Source organism: Dermochelys coriacea, chromosome 5 (genome assembly GCF_009764565.3).
Source record: "Dermochelys coriacea isolate rDerCor1 chromosome 5, rDerCor1.pri.v4, whole genome shotgun sequence".
NCBI lineage: Eukaryota > Metazoa > Chordata > Testudines > Dermochelyidae > Dermochelys > Dermochelys coriacea.
Genome location: NC_050072.1, coordinates 57,334,535 through 57,351,859, shown reverse-complemented (window position 1 = coordinate 57,351,859; position 17,325 = coordinate 57,334,535). Strand labels below are relative to the sequence as shown.

Here is a 17,325-nt window from a genome sequence, read left to right as displayed (position 1 = left end):
CCAATATCTGACCACAGCTACAGTGGGATTTGTTTTCCAGGTCCCTGGCCCCTGTAGGTTGGCCAGGAAAACTGTTGGACTGGTGGTTTCTAAACAGAAACTACTGCTATTTGGTAGAGTTCAACCAGTGCTTTTCACCAGTCTTTTGTCATGTGCAAGTGTCATGCTACTATGGCTGTTGCTAGCTACGTTTGCAGCAATATGCATGCCAGGGATATCTGGTACTGTTGTGTGTCTGTCTGTCTCTCTCTCACAGGTACATGATATCTGCTTTCATGCCAGATAGAATGTCAGCCTGCAGAGAATCCCTCCACATTGAAACTGATAATTTTAAGTGCCGTCTTTGGCTAAGGCCCTGAAAAGGGCCATTTATGTAAATGTCTGTCTTTCACTGTGGTCTCAGTACATCTTGTCAGATTTGGTCTCTCCCCTGGTTAGTTGCAATGGGAGATTAATAGGGGTCATAATGTGAATGTATCTGACATGACCCCTTATAATTCAGGACAGTAAAGTGAGGTGGTGGCTTTCAATAAGCTACCCACTTTTGTATACCGTTATACATCCTGTAGGTTGGGAAACATTCATCTAATGTGTGGGTCAGTGCTTCCCCGTGAATCTATGGGATGTGTAACTGTTCTCTCTCACCTGGAGATCCTATAAAGAATCACTGGTCTGAACACTGGTGTTCTCCTCCTCTCAGGCTTACCAGTTTTTCTCCAAGATAGGTCACATAGATCAGTCGTTTGTCTTTAACTTCTCTATTATTTAGTAGGCTGAAGCAAACCGTTGCAAACGCTGTATGGACCACAGTTGGACATGTGGAAACATAAACCAGACATCCAAAAGCCTAAATCTTACCAACAGATGAAGGGATCCAGCCTTTTCTCTTTTCAGAGAATTCATAATCACAAATATTACCTTAGCTCTGAACTATATAGTCTATGGTTTCATTCATTACACATGAGTATATAGAGTGGGAGGTAGAAAAATGAAATTCTGTAGGGTCAAGCATTATTGCTATTTGCAGAAACCTCCAAATTCCCACTATGTTCTACAACTTCTTGAGGTGGACTCTGTGTGTGTGTGTGTGTGTGTGTGTGTGTGTGTGTGTGTGTGTGTGTGTGTGTGTGTGCGCACGCAAAATCAGATCCCCAACCCCTATGTTCCCCTCATACTTAGAATGTGATTGTGGAGTTTGCAGTTTAGTAAGGATGGTTTCCCTGGTCTGCATGGATTGTTTTATGCAATGTTCTGAATCTATTCTGTTCACTTAATTACTCATCTCTTTTTAAAAATATCAAATATTTATTACAAACTGCAAGTAACTAGATTCTGTAACAGATGTAAATTGAAAGTGGTTTGGAAAAGTTACAGAAACGTATGCTCTCCTTCATATTGAACGTTTTCATTTACTTTTCTTACCTTTTCACATCTGAATTAGAAAAGGAGTACTTGTGGCACCTTAGAAACTAACAAATTTATTTGAGCATAAGCTTTCGTGAGCTACAGCTCACTAACACGGCTGCTACTCTGACATCTGAATTAGTTCATGTCAAGCTTCTGAAGTTGTGAAATATTGAGAAATAAAAGTATTGAAATGGTCAGGACATCGACGTGCTAGTGTGTTGCTTACATGGAATTAAATTTTGACAAAAGATGGTTTGTTTCAAGAATCCTAATTTTCATCTATCTTCTGATTCTTCTAATCAACAGTTTAAAAAATTGTAGAGGTTTATTTCTGTGTTCTATGTTATAGGGTTATCAAATCCTGAGAAAATAACTATGAAACATTTGTATTTGAAAGGTTTACTATATACTTAATTAAAAATAGAATTGTTAAAATATTGAAAAATTTTGTCTGCCAGTTATCAGTTTTAAAGCTTTTTCTGCTGTATATGAAAGTGTGAATGGTGACATTTAAAACACTTATGGTTTAATATTCTATACTCAAAAATAAAAATTCCAAGCGACAGCATCAGTCTCAAAATTTGAGAGGCAGCAACACTCAAGATTGTTCTAATATTGTTATAAGCTAAATGTAGTAAAAACCTGAACATTGTTTGGGGAGGGGGGAAGAAATAGCGGATAAAGTTGGGGAGAATATGGAAGATGTGCTTAAAATTAATCATGTGATCAAGTATCTTGTTGAATTAGAGCCTGGAGCATAACTGGCTATTACATATTTTTTTTTACTTCTACAAAGAACCCCATAATATGGAGAAGGTTTCACTTAAGTGTCAGTCCCAGCAGTCAATACAACAGCATCAGGGTACATAAAGCAGCTTCATAAGTCTGCTATTATAAACTGGATCACTGAAAAACTGGTTCCAAACTGTGTATTTTATCCCTTGTATAAGTCTGTCTGATAGTATAGATTTATAAAGTGCCTTTCATCCCAAAGAGTCTCAGAGCAGTTGCCTGTGTGTGCATATATGAATCATGCCCCCGCCAAGATAATGCATACATCTTTGGGATGGAACAATGCACAGTAGCACAACCCGGAAGAGCAAGAAGTAAAGAAGAAGAACGTAGGTAATTGAGGCTGCAGGGAGAATTAGAACAGAATGCAGATGCCTAAATAGGAATTAGCCCCATCATCCTAGCCGAATACCCATATTCTTATGGGATGTGACAAAGGCTTTTTAATAACTAAGTTGTTAGGATCTCAGTCTTACACCTCCTCTAGAAGCCTGCACTGACAGCAACACTTTCCCCCAACATCAAACGTAACCCAAAGGGAAGAGTGCTGTCTACTGAATACCACATTCTATTCCCTCTGGCACCTTGGCCTTTCATGGCCTTTTACTCCCCTCCAAGCATTAACTAGGCCTCACTCAGCTTCAGAATGATATAGAGCTGATGTACCTTAAATCACAATTACGTATAATGTTCTTAACAGCCCAAATGTTGTATTTAAAGGGACACAGTCAGTCAAAGAATTAGTTCTGTGCAACGCCTGCTATGATAACAAGTAACATTTAAGATTACTGCAACTGCAAAGTTAGATTTTGGGGGGGGTGGGTGTATTTGACAGCAATTTGTGTACAGACCATTTCACTGTTTCCCTCCTGTACAGTCGGTCGATACTGTATAGTTGGTCAGATTCATTTTTGCTTTGGTGTGGGTATTTCGCACAGTTGTTTGCAGTGTTTTTGTAGCTATGCTGGTTCCAGGACATTAGAGACACAAGGTGGATGAAATATCTTTTTGTAGGACCAACTTCTGGTCCTATAAATAGACAAGCTCTCCAGCTACACAGAGCTCTTTTGCAGCTCTGGGAAAGATAACCAGTGTCACAGCTGAATACAAGGTGGAACAGATTTAGCATAAGTAGTTAACATGTATTGTAAGAGACCATTCAAAGTGAGGTGACCTGTTAACACCTCTGCAGGACAAAAAAAGGGGCTTAGGTTACAGATTGCTATAAGAAGCCATAAAACCAGTGTTTTTATTGGGTCCATGATATTTAGAGTCTAAGAAAGTTATGAATTTAAGCTTCCAGGCTCGTCTTTTGAAGGTGTTGTGCAGATTGCCTTTGTGGATAAGGACTGAGGGATTAAATATGGAATGATCAAAGTGTTCACCCATGGGTGATGTGGTGGTTTTGTCTTTAATCATTTTTCTGTGAGATTTCATTCAAGAGCATAATGATTCTCTTGTTTCAACCACATAGTTATTATTGGGGCATTTAGTACACTGGATGAGGTATACCACATGTTGTGATAGGCATGTGTATGTCTGTGTGTTTGCGTCAGGGAAGCCTGGCTGTTTGAAAATAGCCAGAGCCTCGCGAACCAGCTGAGCGGCAGCGAACCAGCGGGGACAGCAGAGCAGCTCACAGCAGGAGTTTGCCTGGGACTGGTAAGTATCCGAGTGTGTGTGTTTGCTTGCTGAGGAAGTATCCGAGCGTGTGTTTGCTGGGAGGGCAGGGAGAGAGCCTGAGTGAGTGTCTGATTGGCTGCTAGCCTGCAGGGGGCGGGCATTAGGGTGTCTGTGTGTTTGCGTCAGGGAAGCCTGGCTGTTTGGAAATAGCCAGAGCCTCGCGAACCAGCTGAGCGGCAGCGAACCAGCGGGGACAGCAGAGCAGCTCACAGCAGGAGTTTGCCTGGGAGTTCGCCTGGAGTGAGCCCAGTGAGGCTTACATCTTGCCAACGTCTCTGAGGAAGCTCATAGTAGGTAGGTGATATGGAAGGGGGGGGTTCAGCTATTGTGACCTGCACTGGATGTGCCATGTTTGTCTTTCTTCCACAGGACAGAAGCGACTTTGTCTGTACAAAGTGCAAGCTGGTCTCCATATTGGAAGAGAAGATTGAAGGTCTGGAGCAACAGGTAACGACCCTGCGTTGTATACGAGAGACTGAGGATTTTCTGGACCAAACTCAGGATAGCCTTCTAGGGGCACAAAGCTCTAAAGATATAGAGCAGGTTGCACAGAGGAGCCAAGAGGCCAGTGAAGAAGCTTGGCAACATGTGACCTCCAGAAGAGGTAAGCGGAATGTCCGGGTTCCAGTAACACAGACACAGGTAACTAACCGCTTTCATGTTCTCTCCACAGGTACCATTGCGGAGAGTGGACCAGATGATATGTCTGGGGGGAGAAAGCAGAAGGAGACCCCGCTGGTTGGGAGGCATGAGATGCGATGTCCTGAGGTTGGGGGTTCCACGACCACCACTCGCAAGAGGAGAAGGCGGGTGGTGGTGGTCGGGGACTCTCTCCTCCGGGGGACTGAGTCATCTATCTGCCGCCCTGACCGGGAAAACCGAGAAGTCTGCTGCTTGCCAGGGGCTAAGATTCGTGATGTGACGGAGAGACTGCCGAGACTCATCAAGCCCTCGGATCGCTACCCCTTCCTGCTTCTCCACGTGGGCACCAATGATACTGCCAAGAATGACCTTGAGCGGATCACTGCGGACTACGTGGCTCTGGGAAGAAGGATAAAGGAGTTGGAGGTGCAAGTGGTGTTCTCGTCCATCCTCCCCGTGGAAGGAAAAGGCCTGGGTAGGGACCGTCGAATCGTGGAGGTCAACGAATGGCTACGCAGGTGGTGTCGGAGAGAAGGCTTTGGATTCTTTGACCATGGGATGGTGTTCCATGAAGGAGGAGTGCTGGGCAGAGACGGGCTCCATCTTACGAAGAGAGGGAAGAACATCTTTGCCAGCAGGCTGGCTAACCTAGTGAGGAGGGCTTTAAACTAGGTTCACCGGGGGAAGGAGACCAAAGCCCTGAGGTAAGTGGGAAAGCGGGATACCGGGAGGAAGCACAGGCAGGAATGTCTGAGAGGGGAGGGCTCCTGCCTCATACTGGGAATGAGGGGCGATCAACAGGTTATCTCAAGTGCTTATATACAAATGCACAAAGCCTTGGAAACAAGCAGGGAGAACTGGAGGTCCTGGTGATGTCAAGGAATTATGACGTGATTGGAATAACAGAGACTTGGTGGGATAACTCACATGACTGGAGTACAGTCATGGATGGTTATAAACTGTTCAGGAAGGACAGGCAGGGCAGAAAAGGTGGGGGAGTAGCACTATATGTAAGGGAGCAGTATGACTGCTCAGAGCTCCGGTACGAAACTGTGGAAAAACCTGAGTGTCTCTGGATTAAGTTTAGAAGTGTGTGCAACAAGAGTGATGTCATGGTGGGAGTCTGCTATAGACCACCGGACCAGGGGGATGAGGTGGATGAGGCTTTCTTCCGGCAACTCACGGAAGCTACTAGATCGCATGCCCTGATTCTCATGGGTGACTTTAATTTTCCTGATATCTGCTGGGAGAGCAATACAGCAGTGCATAGACAATCCAGGAAGTTTTTGGAAAGCGTAGGGGACAATTTCCTGGTGCAAGTGCTAGGGGAGCCAACTAGGGGGAGCGCTTTTCTTGACCTGCTGCTCACAAACCGGGTAGAATTAGTGGGGGAAGCAAAAGTGGATGGGAATCTGGGAGGCAGTGACCATGAGTTGGTTGAGTTCAGGATCCTGACGCAGGGAAGAAAGGTAAGCAGCAGGATACGGACCCTGGACTTCAGGAAAGCAGACTTTGACTCCCTCAGGGAACAGATGGCCAGGATCCCCTGGGGGACTAACATGAAAGGGAAGGGAGTCCAGGAGTGCTGGCTGTATTTCAAGGAATCCCTGTTGAGGTTACAGGGACAAACCATCCCGATGAGTCGAAAGAATAGTAAATATGGCAGGCGACCAGCTTGGCTTAATGGTGAAATCCTAGCGGATCTTAAACATAAAAAAGAAGCTTACAAGAAGTGGAAGGTTGGACATATGACCAGGGAAGAGTATAAAAATATTGCTCGGGCATGTAGGAAAGATATCAGGAGGGCCAAATCGCACCTGGAGCTGCAGCTAGCAAGAGATGTCAAGAGTAACAAGAAGGGTTTCTTCAGGTATGTTGGCAACAAGAAGAAAGCCAAGGAAAGTGTGGGCCCCTTACTGAATGAGGGAGGCAAGCTAGTGACAGAGGATGTGGAAAAAGCTAATGTACTCAATGCTTTTTTTGCTTCTGTTTTCACTAACAAGGTCAGCTCCCAGACTGCTGTGCTGGGCAACACAAAATGGGGAAGAGATGGCCAGCCCTCTGTAGAGATAGAGGTGGTTAGGGACTATTTAGAAAAGCTGGACGTGCACAAGTCCATGGGGCCGGACGAATTGCATCCGAGAGTGCTGAAGGAATTGGCGGCTGTGATTGCAGAGCCCTTGGCCATTATCTTTGAAAACTCGTGGCGAACGGGGGAAGTCCCGGATGACTGGAAAAAGGCTAATGTAGTGCCCATCTTTAAAAAAGGGAAGAAGGAGGATCCTGGGAACTACAGGCCGGTCAGCCTCACCTCAGTCCCTGGAAAAATCATGGAGCAGGTCCTCAAAGAATCAATCCTGAAGCACTTAGAGGAGAGGAAAGTGATCAGGAACAGTCAGCATGGATTCACCAAGGGAAGGTCATGCCTGACTAATCTAATCGCCTTTTATGATGAGATTACTGGTTCTGTGGATGAAGGGAAAGCAGTGGATGTATTGTTTCTTGACTTTAGCAAAGCTTTTGACACGGTCTCCCACAGCATTCTTGTCAGCAAGTTAAGGAAGTATGGGCTGGATGAATGCACTATAAGGTGGGTAGAAAGCTGGCTAGATTGTCGGGCTCAACGGGTAGTGATCAATGGCTCCATGTCTAGTTGGCAGCCGGTGTCAAGTGGAGTGCCCCAGGGGTCGGTCCTGGGGCCCGTTTTGTTCAATATCTTCATAAATGATCTGGAGGATGGTGTGGATTGCACTCTCAGCAAATTTGCGGATGATACTAAACTGGGAGGAGTGGTAGATACGCTGGAGGGGAGGGATAGGATACAGAAGGACCTAGACAAATTGGAGGATTGGGCCAAAAGAAATCTAATGAGGTTCAATAAGGATAAGTGCAGGGTCCTGCACTTAGGATGGAAGAATCCAATGCACCGCTACAGACTAGGGACCGAATGGCTCGGCAGCAGTTCTGCGGAAAAGGACCTAGGGGTGACAGTGGACGAGAAGCTGGATATGAGTCAGCAGTGTGCCCTTGTTGCCAAGAAGGCCAATGGCATTTTGGGATGTATAAGTAGGGGCATAGCGAGCAGATCGAGGGACGTGATCGTTCCCCTCTATTCGACACTGGTGAGGCCTCATCTGGAGTACTGTGTCCAGTTTTGGGCCCCACACTACAGGAAGGATGTGGATAAATTGGAAAGAGTACAACGAAGGGCAACGAAAATGATTAGGGGTCTAGAGCACATGACTTATGAGGAGAGGCTGAGGGAGCTGGGATTGTTTAGTCTGCAGAAGAGAAGAATGAGGGGGGATTTGATAGCTGCTTTCAACTACCTGAAAGGGGGTTTCAAAGAGGATGGCTCTAGACTGTTCTCAATGGTAGCAGATGACAGAACGAGGAGTAATGGTCTCAAGTTGCAATGGGGGAGGTTTAGATTGGATATTAGGAAAAACTTTTTCACTAAGAGGGTGGTGAAACACTGGAATGCGTTACCTAGGGAGGTGGTAGAATCTCCTTCCTTAGAGGTTTTTAAGGTCAGGCTTGACAAAGCCCTGGCTGGGATGATTTAACTGGGACTTGGTCCTGCTTTGAGCAGGGGGTTGGACTAGATGACCTTCTGGGGTCCCTTCCAACCCTGATATTCTATGATTCTATGATTCTATGTAAGTGGGAGAATGGTCCCACTATTGTGAGGGAATTTGCTTGGGTTCTATATTACCCTGATGTGATCAGATAGCAAAAGGATTTGACTCCCTCCCCCCCCAACTCCCTTTACCCAGATGCTTGGCTCACCTCAAGGACTCCTCCTTCACTCTCTTGTATGGCAGAGTCCTCATAATCCCAATAAGGCTGGGGACAGGATTCCTAGTCTCGTCATGGGTCACATAGGACAGGGGCTAGTTTGTCCCCATTCCTCACTGACCACTTCCCTGATAGAGTGATCACTACATTGAATTTAAACTAAATACAGTTTATTAAACAGCAACTGTAAAAACCCAAACACCACAAAGGAAAAATGGAAAAGGTTAAAAGAAGAATGAACGGAGCCTTATGGGCATGGGAAACATCATGAACAGTAGTCTCTGGAATTTAAGAAAAATACAGTCTATTCCTTATGTCCCAGGCTTCCTAGCCAGGACTTGGCTGTGTTGCAGTGATACTGTGAGTAAGACACCTGCTTTGCAAGTGGCTACATACCCTTAGGTTCTAGGTGGCAAGACCCTTCTCCCCAGTATCAACCATCCCAGCAGGTTCATGCACCCCTGCTCCTCCAAGTCCGGCCTTCGGGGCTTTCTTGTCTGGTGACATCTCCCTGTACTGGGCCCTTTCTGCCCAGGGTCCCCAGTTGCTCACCACACTCAGCTCCAGTATTACTTGTGGCATGGCCAGCCTTCCACGAGTTCAGCTCTGGTCCCACGGGTCCCCCCAGAGTTCAGTCCTGGCTCACCATCGATGCTGCTGGTCTCCACTGCTCTAGCTCCCTGGCTCTGGGCAGCTTCTCTGTCTCCAGCTCAGCTCCGCCTCTGAGCTGCTTCTTTGGCTCCTCTGGTTCTGGCCCTTTGTTCTCTTCTCTTCCATACCCCCGCTTAGCTCTGGCCTGCTGCATTTTCCTTTGCTCTCCTCTAATCTGCCCTGGAAGCCACCGTTCACATGGAGGGTGGGCCTTGATGGGCTCTTGACTCCCTCATTGGCCTGCCTGCCCTGTCAATTTGACTGACTTGGATTGCTGGCCTCTCTCCACTGGCCCTGAGGACTATCAGTCTCAGGTTCCTCTTCAGACCTTCCTCTTTCTCCTGGTATTGGGAAAGGGCCAGCCCAAAAATCCCAGTAAGTTTCCATATAAGAGCTATGGACCTTAAAAGATGTGTTGTTGGGGGAGGAGGGGATGTTGATCATCATAGCAGTGGAGCTATGTCTACAGGTTTTGCATCTGTTGTTTGGGCAGGGTCTGGTGATGCTTTGAGTTGGTTTGTTCTCATCTGTGGGGAGTTTGCTTCTGCTGATGAGTTTGGCAAGGCTGGGGGGTTGTTTGAAGACCAGAAGAGATGGTTCAGGAAAAAGTTATTTCAGGACATAGTTCCCACTGAGTCTGGCTTGTAATTGTTTAATGATATCCCATATGGGTACTGTGTGGAGTGGCAGGTGACAACTGTGGGGGAGGAGGCAGGTTTCTCTATTTAAGCAGATTCTCTCAGGGTATTTGGGTGTGGTCCCTTCCATGACGCAATCTACTTCTCTGGTGGAGTGTCCTTGTTTGGTGAAGGTGATTTTAAGTGTGTTAGGTGTATATTCCAGACTTCCTTCTTGGAGCATATTCTGTGTTATTTGAGTGCCTGGCTGGAGATAACTGATTTCTTGGTATGTTTGGGGTGGTTACTGGATTTGTGAAAGTAGATGTGATGTTCTAAGGGTTTCTTGCGTATAGTTGTCTGTGGGGTTCCCTTGCTGAAGCTGATTTGTGCAGTGCAGGAAGTTGATGTTAGTTGGGAATGTTCTAGTGAGAATTTGGGTGAATGGTAGTTGAAGTTGTGGATGAGGGAGTTTAGGTCATATGTTCAGAGAATGAAAATATTGTCTTTGTATCTCAGGTATCTCATTGGTTGGCCTCATTGACATAGTCATCATGGTTGAAGACTACAATGGCACCCGTTTATCTGCTGGTTTGTTCAATAGCTCGTGGTTGGATTTCAGGGACTGTATAGCTATCTTCTCTGCAGGGAAGAGACTGTGGTGGGTGTGTGTTAAGGATTTCAGTCAACTTTTTTTCCTGAATCAATCAATGTAATGATCAAATGTGTGATTTTGTCCACTGTGGGGTGTCCAGTAAGGGGATTCTTTTTTTTCTTATGATTGTCAGTGGGGATGTGATAGCTGTGAACGGTGTCATGGTTGTGAAATAATTCTGTGAAGCAGAGTAAGCAAAAGAATTCTTCTAGTTCTCCACATGTTAGTATGGTATATGGTTCTGTGATAGGACAGAAGTTCAGTCTCTTGGAGAGTAATCGTGATAAAATGATGATGTTGGGGTGTCATGCAGTGTCCATATGGTGGGTCCTGGTTTCTCTACAGAGGTGTTCTGTAGATGTGGAGGAGTTGTAGTTGGTTCCACTTTTTGTTTTTGTGTTGGATAGCTGTGGTTGGGGTTTTTGATGGTTGCTGTGGGTTTCTTGCATGATCTTTAGGTAGGTTTCCTGATTTTTTTTTTTTTAAAATTTTCCCCTCCTTCCAGTGTGGGAGTATGTGATGAGTTCTAGTTGGAGGTGGTCTCTTCTGGAGCATGAGAGGTTGCAGATGATTCCTCAGTTTCTCCTTCTAGGAGTACGTTTTCCAGACTTGAAGAAGAGCTCTGTATAATCTCAAAAGCTTGTCTTTCTCACCAAAAGGAGTTGGTCCAATAAAAAATATTACCTCATCTACCTTCTCTATTTCATATCATGTCAGGCAGAAAAGAAAATGTTTTTTTTTAACTCAAAGACTGGCAATGGAACTCATGGGCATGTGTAATATCTGAAACCTTTTACCTTTGTTTCAAACAAATTGACTAGATTTCATGTTGACAGTGTCCCTTTAAGGATGAAGAGCACACTATAACTAGCCATAATTGGCCAGTTGCTGGCTGTTACCTGGTGTAAAATGTTAACTGGAAGAGAATGAGGGAGAAAAAAATATGGTAGAAGGTGAACACTTTGAAAATAGACTAGCGCTGTTGTATATGAGAGGTTACCATATGCAAATGACTTTTCTTCAGGAAGTTTTAAAATAATTAAATCACTTCAATGTATTTCTAGCAGGTCAGTCAATTAAAAAATGTTTAAAATTAAGTTTCCACTGCTGAACTGACAGAATTGCATTGACCCTAAATCAGAAATGTAAATAGTATTAGGTTTGTGGGTAAATATCAGAATCTGATTTTTATAGCTGGAGAAACGTGGAGAGAGGTTTAGGCCAAAGTTTTCAAACCTTGGTATCTGAAGTTAGCCTCTTAAAGCCATATTTGAGCATCTATAAAAGTAACCTGAACTTCAAAGGTGCCGATCAGTTGCAGTTCTCATAGAGTTCTTATGTGCTTATGCTAGACTTCCAAGTGAAGGAGACAGACCAGACATCTGTGCCCATCCCCTGCCCAAAAAAAAAAAAAAAAAGCTAGCACAAACAGCAGCTCAAGTCAGATAAGTGTCCCTGTGGGACTAACGAGGGATTTATTTGCATTAACACTATGTTCTAAAGCTGAACACAGAAGAAGCATCCTTTGGTAGGAAGTGCTCTAAACAGTGGTCTCCAAATGCATTAAAACTACTGATTTTAGGCAAGGGAGAACATTCCTCTTCCTCCTAATTTTTTCTTTTTCACTTGCCACATCCCCAGTGACCTGGATTCCCTCCCCCCGCACCCAGATATTTTCCAAATATATATGCATTCCATTGGGCCAATGCGCATACTTGTCCCAGTTAGATAAAGAATTATTAATCTTGTGGGACGTGTGCGTGAGCATGCATACATGCAGATCCCTCTTTCATGATGCTGCTAAACTGTCTGGAGATGCCTGCAGAATGTCATTTACTTGGGCTGCCAGTCCTCGTGTTTAAGAGCATCTTCCCCAAACCACCTATTCTGGTCCTGCGTCCTCCTCTTTTTCATTTTAACTTGTATTTATAGAAATGTGAACACCCATCTGAAACCAGTTTTCACTCCATCTATCTCTCTAGCACTTGAGATTTTTCCTCTTACTGTCGTGTGCACAGAACCCCGGTAATGTAAACAGGCAGTTCAGGCATGCCCATCAATGCATGATTGCATAGACCCATTTGAATCAAAAGGAAAGGATTCTGATTAGTTTTAATAAAGGAAGAGAAATCTTAATTGAAGTGTTGGCAATTTAGTGACAGGTTTATCATACCTTTTGATGCAAATAAATAGTTACAAAATTAGTGTGAAATACTTAGTTTGAACTCTGTTACAAAAAAAATGAAAGTAAGCACATTTAAAAATTGATTAGAACTGCAAGAAGCTGTTCTCCAGAGATTTGAACTCTTGAGCATATGCCCTCCAAGCTATCTTACTTATTGCTGTTTTGCCCATTTAGTTTGCAACTGGATCACCTTGCTCATTTTTTACTGACCTAGTTTATCTGATTACTTTAACTATGTCAGAAGTTTCTTCTGCAATTCTGGCAAGGCAGCTCGGTAACATCTCTATTTCAGAGCCACTGGGCAAAGACAAACTTGTATGCCAAACTGTGCTGTGGTTTTGTAATGTGTGCCAATGAGAGACTGATGGGTTTTGGGATCAGGCCTACAGAGAATAGATTGTTACAACTGGTGACAGAAATCTGAATTTGAACTTGAGCATCAAAGTTAATGTGCTAGCGTTAACCTACTGTACCACCTATATCCTGGTGTTTTTGATGAATTTGAAAAGGAATATATTTTCAGTGTAAGGAAGGTGGTTGTATTAAAATTAGATATTCATAAACTGAGGCCTAAGGTCCACCAACTTTTTTGTGTAATGCACAGTTGTCACATTAACACATGCAAATCGTTTAAAACAAACATTTACAAAGGACAGAATTGCATATATGTGCAGACTAATTGTGCATGCAAAAGAAGGTGGATACCTGCAGAAATGTATATGGACTTCAGTTATGAACATCTGTACTAGACAATTAAATACTGCTCTCTACTGTGTGGTGTGCATAATGAAAAAAAATGATTGATTTAATATATACTAGTATGTCTTAGTACACACATCATTTTACAGTTCTGTGTATACCTTTTCTCTTGCCCTCACTACCAACACAAAACACTTGTACTATTAAGGGGAACATACCTGCAGATTCACTTAACCCCATTCCTGTTTCTTTTCTTGTTCATGGGATGGCTGTTTAAAAGGCCATCAGATGATCACTTATCCAGCCTGGCATAAAATAGTTTTATCTAAAAACACCATAGAATTTTGGTTACATTGGGATGCAGAAAATAGATTTTTCCTTTGTGTCCCTATGACCATTTTTTGCACATGGCAAACAACAAAAACAAGGTGTGTGGGGGGAATACAGAACGACTTCACACCTGAGAGTGAACGAGCTGATTACTGTCGTTTTGATGATGTGCCTTTTCTATATTTGCAGTGGTTAAGAAAGAGTATATGGGTTGGAGCATGAGCACTTTAGAGTGATTCAAAATTATTGAAAAGCTACAAATTTTATAAAGTGCTTCAATTTGTTACTGACTTAAGAAGCACTGTAGCAGTTCAGCAGAGCTTTTAGTACAGTCATATGCACTGCCTATAAATGCTCTCATAATCTTCCCAGGTTTGTCTTCTCTACAATCACTGGCTGTGAATGTTCCTGCCCATAAGATTCCTTTGCCAAGACCATCATCTACGCAGGGTGCCTACATGACACACAGGTATCGTTCTGACCTGGGGTGAGGGGGAGGGGAAATACCAACTCTATCATTATAAACCCAACAACAAAATTAGGTTGACTTTAGCCATGTTAAAAACAATTCATCACTTCCTTCAGAGTGGGAGAAAGCTTTTGATATTCCAAAAGCAAATTATCATGTTTTTAAAGGCTTTTTGAGACATTTTGTTGGCTAGTGTTGAGAAAGTTTGTCTTTAAAATGAGTCAGGACATCTGAAAGTGTCTATCTCCCCTTAGTATCCGTAGTCTTTGCAGCAGCTAAATCACATAGGCACGAATTCATTTGCCCTTGCATATTTTATATAAAATCACCACTGCATTGCATACATTGGTGAATTTAAACTGATCCTCTATTTTAGATGTTCTTTAGAAACACTCACCACCTTCTTCCGTCACTTGCTTCTCCTTATGTTATTTTGGCATAAGTTATTTGATGCATAACTCTTTTCCTGGCTATCAATCCCTGTTGCCTTTCTATAAGTGACATGAAAATAGTTCTCAAAATGCTTCAGTCCACTTGGTGGTGTCAGCAAATGGCTGCCCATCCTGGAAAAGGAGTGGAAGCCAAGCCAAATGTGGAGGAACTGATTAAAAGGTGATACCGAAATTGTGACATTTTCTTTTATAAAATAAATAGAGCTTCCCCACAAAACCAGAAGGAAGTGTTAGCTATGTCCTATCTACAGTATATCATAAACACTACAGCTCATGTATATATTACTGATGAGTAGAAGAGCAAATATTCCTAACAAATATTTTATTCTAAATTTTCTATTTTCTGCAAACAAATTGCAATTTTCTTAGATTTATTTGTTCAAAATTATTTAACAGCTTGTCATTAGAATCTTTTACTCTGCTTTTTGAAATCACATGACAGTCTGAGTTAATGTATGTAACTATAATCAAATTTCTGGCATAAAGCTTCGTGGTAAGTGGAATTAAAATTCACTTTGTGTGAATATTTGTGCGGGAGTACTTAAAATTCACTTTGCATGGGTATTCAAGGAAAGCAACAAGGAATGAAATCCTGTCTCCATTTATTTCAGTGGGGCCAGGATCTCCCCCAAAGGGCATGAAAATGGCTGAAGAAAGTTCATTAAATGTTGAACCAATATTCGCATAAATTTTGCATCAGTATTCACCCAGTTCTTCACATAATTATGAGACTAATGCAGTCATCTCTTCAGAGCACTCATCAGGAATGCCTTAATAAGTGAATATATTATCACATACTTCATATACTCTACTTTTTATACAGTTTTGAAATACTGGAAATAAAGCATTGATGGCCTGATTTTCAGACATGCTGAGAATCTCCAGCTTCCATTGAAGTGAAAAGGAATGGCCAGTCATAAGTACTTCTGAAAATTGAGCCATTTAATGACTAACTTGGGGTAGGGGTGAAAGTAATAATAAATTCTTACTGATGGGGGGCTGGCTCTAGCCCCTGGAAGGAGTGGGGCTTCGGGCAGAAGGGGCGGGGCTGTGAGGATCATCCTCCCCCAGCCAGCCTATCCACACTGCCTGGCCCCTGCCACCCAGGGCTCCGGCGCTGATTTAAAAGGGCCCAGGGCTCCGGCTACTGCAGCACTTTAAGGAAGGTCCTTTGCCATGGCAGCACTTTAAGGACTCTCAAAGTGCTGCTGCGGCAATGCTTTAATGTTGCTGCCCCCTCCCTGCTCCCCTGTCGGGAGCCCTGGTGGTACGGATCCTACCGGCAGGGCCGCCAACGGGAGGCAAAAGGGGCAGGGACATGGGCTGCGTACGGGCCAGCGTAAAGGCTTCTTATTGGTACGCTGTACCGGCTCACTTTCACCCCTGACTGGGGGGAGATTTTAAAAGGCACAAATGGCAGTTATAAGTCCTGTGACAGTTAATTGTCACATGGGTTGGGGGAACTCCTTCCTCCCCTCCTCCTGCCCCCCAAAAAAACCAACTAACCAAACAAAAAGCCTCAACAAACTGTAGGCAGGCAACTGGCTCTAATTAACCACGATTCTCTAAGTCTGCTGGGAGAGGGAGGGGCATGGGATCTGCATAAAACAAACCCAGCTCATTTCAAGGGGTTAGGGGAAAGTTAGCTCCTGGAGGGGAGTACTGTTGTTCCTGAAGGAGGGTCTTATCACATCTGAGTGTGCTGAGCCTGACAAGTAACCCAGGAAGGTTAGAGTGGAGAACGGGAAAACATGATAGACCCTTGGAAAGGAAGATACTGAAGCAGGGAGAGTTTTGGCACAGCATAGTGTTCAGTGATTACTGACAGAGCTTGCAAGAGATCCGCTTTATTCTGTCTGGTTACAATTAATTGTGCATAACGAGCTTCAGAAGGCTCTGCCCATTCTCTTGTTTTGGGAAGCTCAGCCCTTAAGGGCACAGTCCCCAATACCACACTTGCCTATCCTAAAACTCTGTTTCCTGAACTCTGCAAATGCAGCTTTCAAATGGAATCCCTCGGACTTATTCTCCTGTCTGTTTTATGAGGCAACTTTCTTTCCTCAGCTGAGCTGCTGGACATCCCCATCCACTTGGCTGTTGGCATGTTTTCCAAACAGCACTACTAGATTGTCATAGCTCCCTTCGGTCATTTGCCTGACCTTCCTGTCTTCAGGAAGGTCCGAATGGTTCTGGTGACCAACCTTCATCAGTGTGAGGAGGGTAATACATCTGTCCCTAACACTTCTTCGTTTACACTTAAATGGTGGCATGTAGGGTACAGGTACTACATTCATAGCTACAGGGCATAGTAAGAGCAGGCTCTATCCTCTCTTGTCACTGAGATGTGTAGCTACAAGCAGCAGCGAGAGGCTCCAGTTGGGGGAGGCAGTGGGGAAAGGCTCCAGCAGCTCCCCATTGCAGAAATCTTTCCCCAATGCCTCCCCTCTGTCAGAGCTTTTTCCTGTTGCCAGAGCCTTTCACTGAAGTGAGGAAAGGCTGAGGCAGCAGGACACTACGCAACTGAAAATAGCAGGATAGAGAACTGTGTAGGGTTCAGGCATGTAAAGTGCTCTATTCACCTAAACCATGCCTCATTGTCCACACTGCTATTTATACCCGTGCTAGCTGGGTATGCAGGGTCTGTATTCTACACACTGCCACAAGTGTAGACCTACTTAAAGCACCTACATCCTCATCCAGATGTGCTGAAATGGTTACAGAACAAGATACTACAGTATCAAGCATCCCAGTTTCCTTTGCAATCAGGACAGTTCCCATCTATTTCCCTTTTCAGATCCTTTCACACCTGGGGATAATACTGGACACCAGATTGGCAAAAGCCCTTGTCTCTCTGGACAGGCTTCAGGCTCTATCAGACATCTCTGGTTCGGCTCCCTCCCTTCACTGGGTCAGAGCAATTTTTCATCTTCATTTGAGTCTCTACA

The 17,325-nt window shown here is 44.0% G+C and overlaps 1 protein-coding gene across 2 annotated transcripts in view; it reads left to right on the top strand.

The window, feature by feature from the left end:
* Positions 1-17,325, top strand: part of TMEM161B (transmembrane protein 161B) — a 125,032-nt gene that overhangs the window by 96,563 nt on the left and 11,144 nt on the right. The window contains exons 12-13 of one of the 2 annotated variants that reach the window (XR_006281236.1): positions 13,832-13,928; positions 14,992-15,342. The gene's annotated coding sequence lies outside the window, so the exon portion shown is untranslated. Of the gene's footprint in view, positions 1-13,831; positions 13,929-14,991; positions 15,343-17,325 lie in introns of those variants that run through there. The other variant, XR_006281237.1, reaches the window with a different exon arrangement.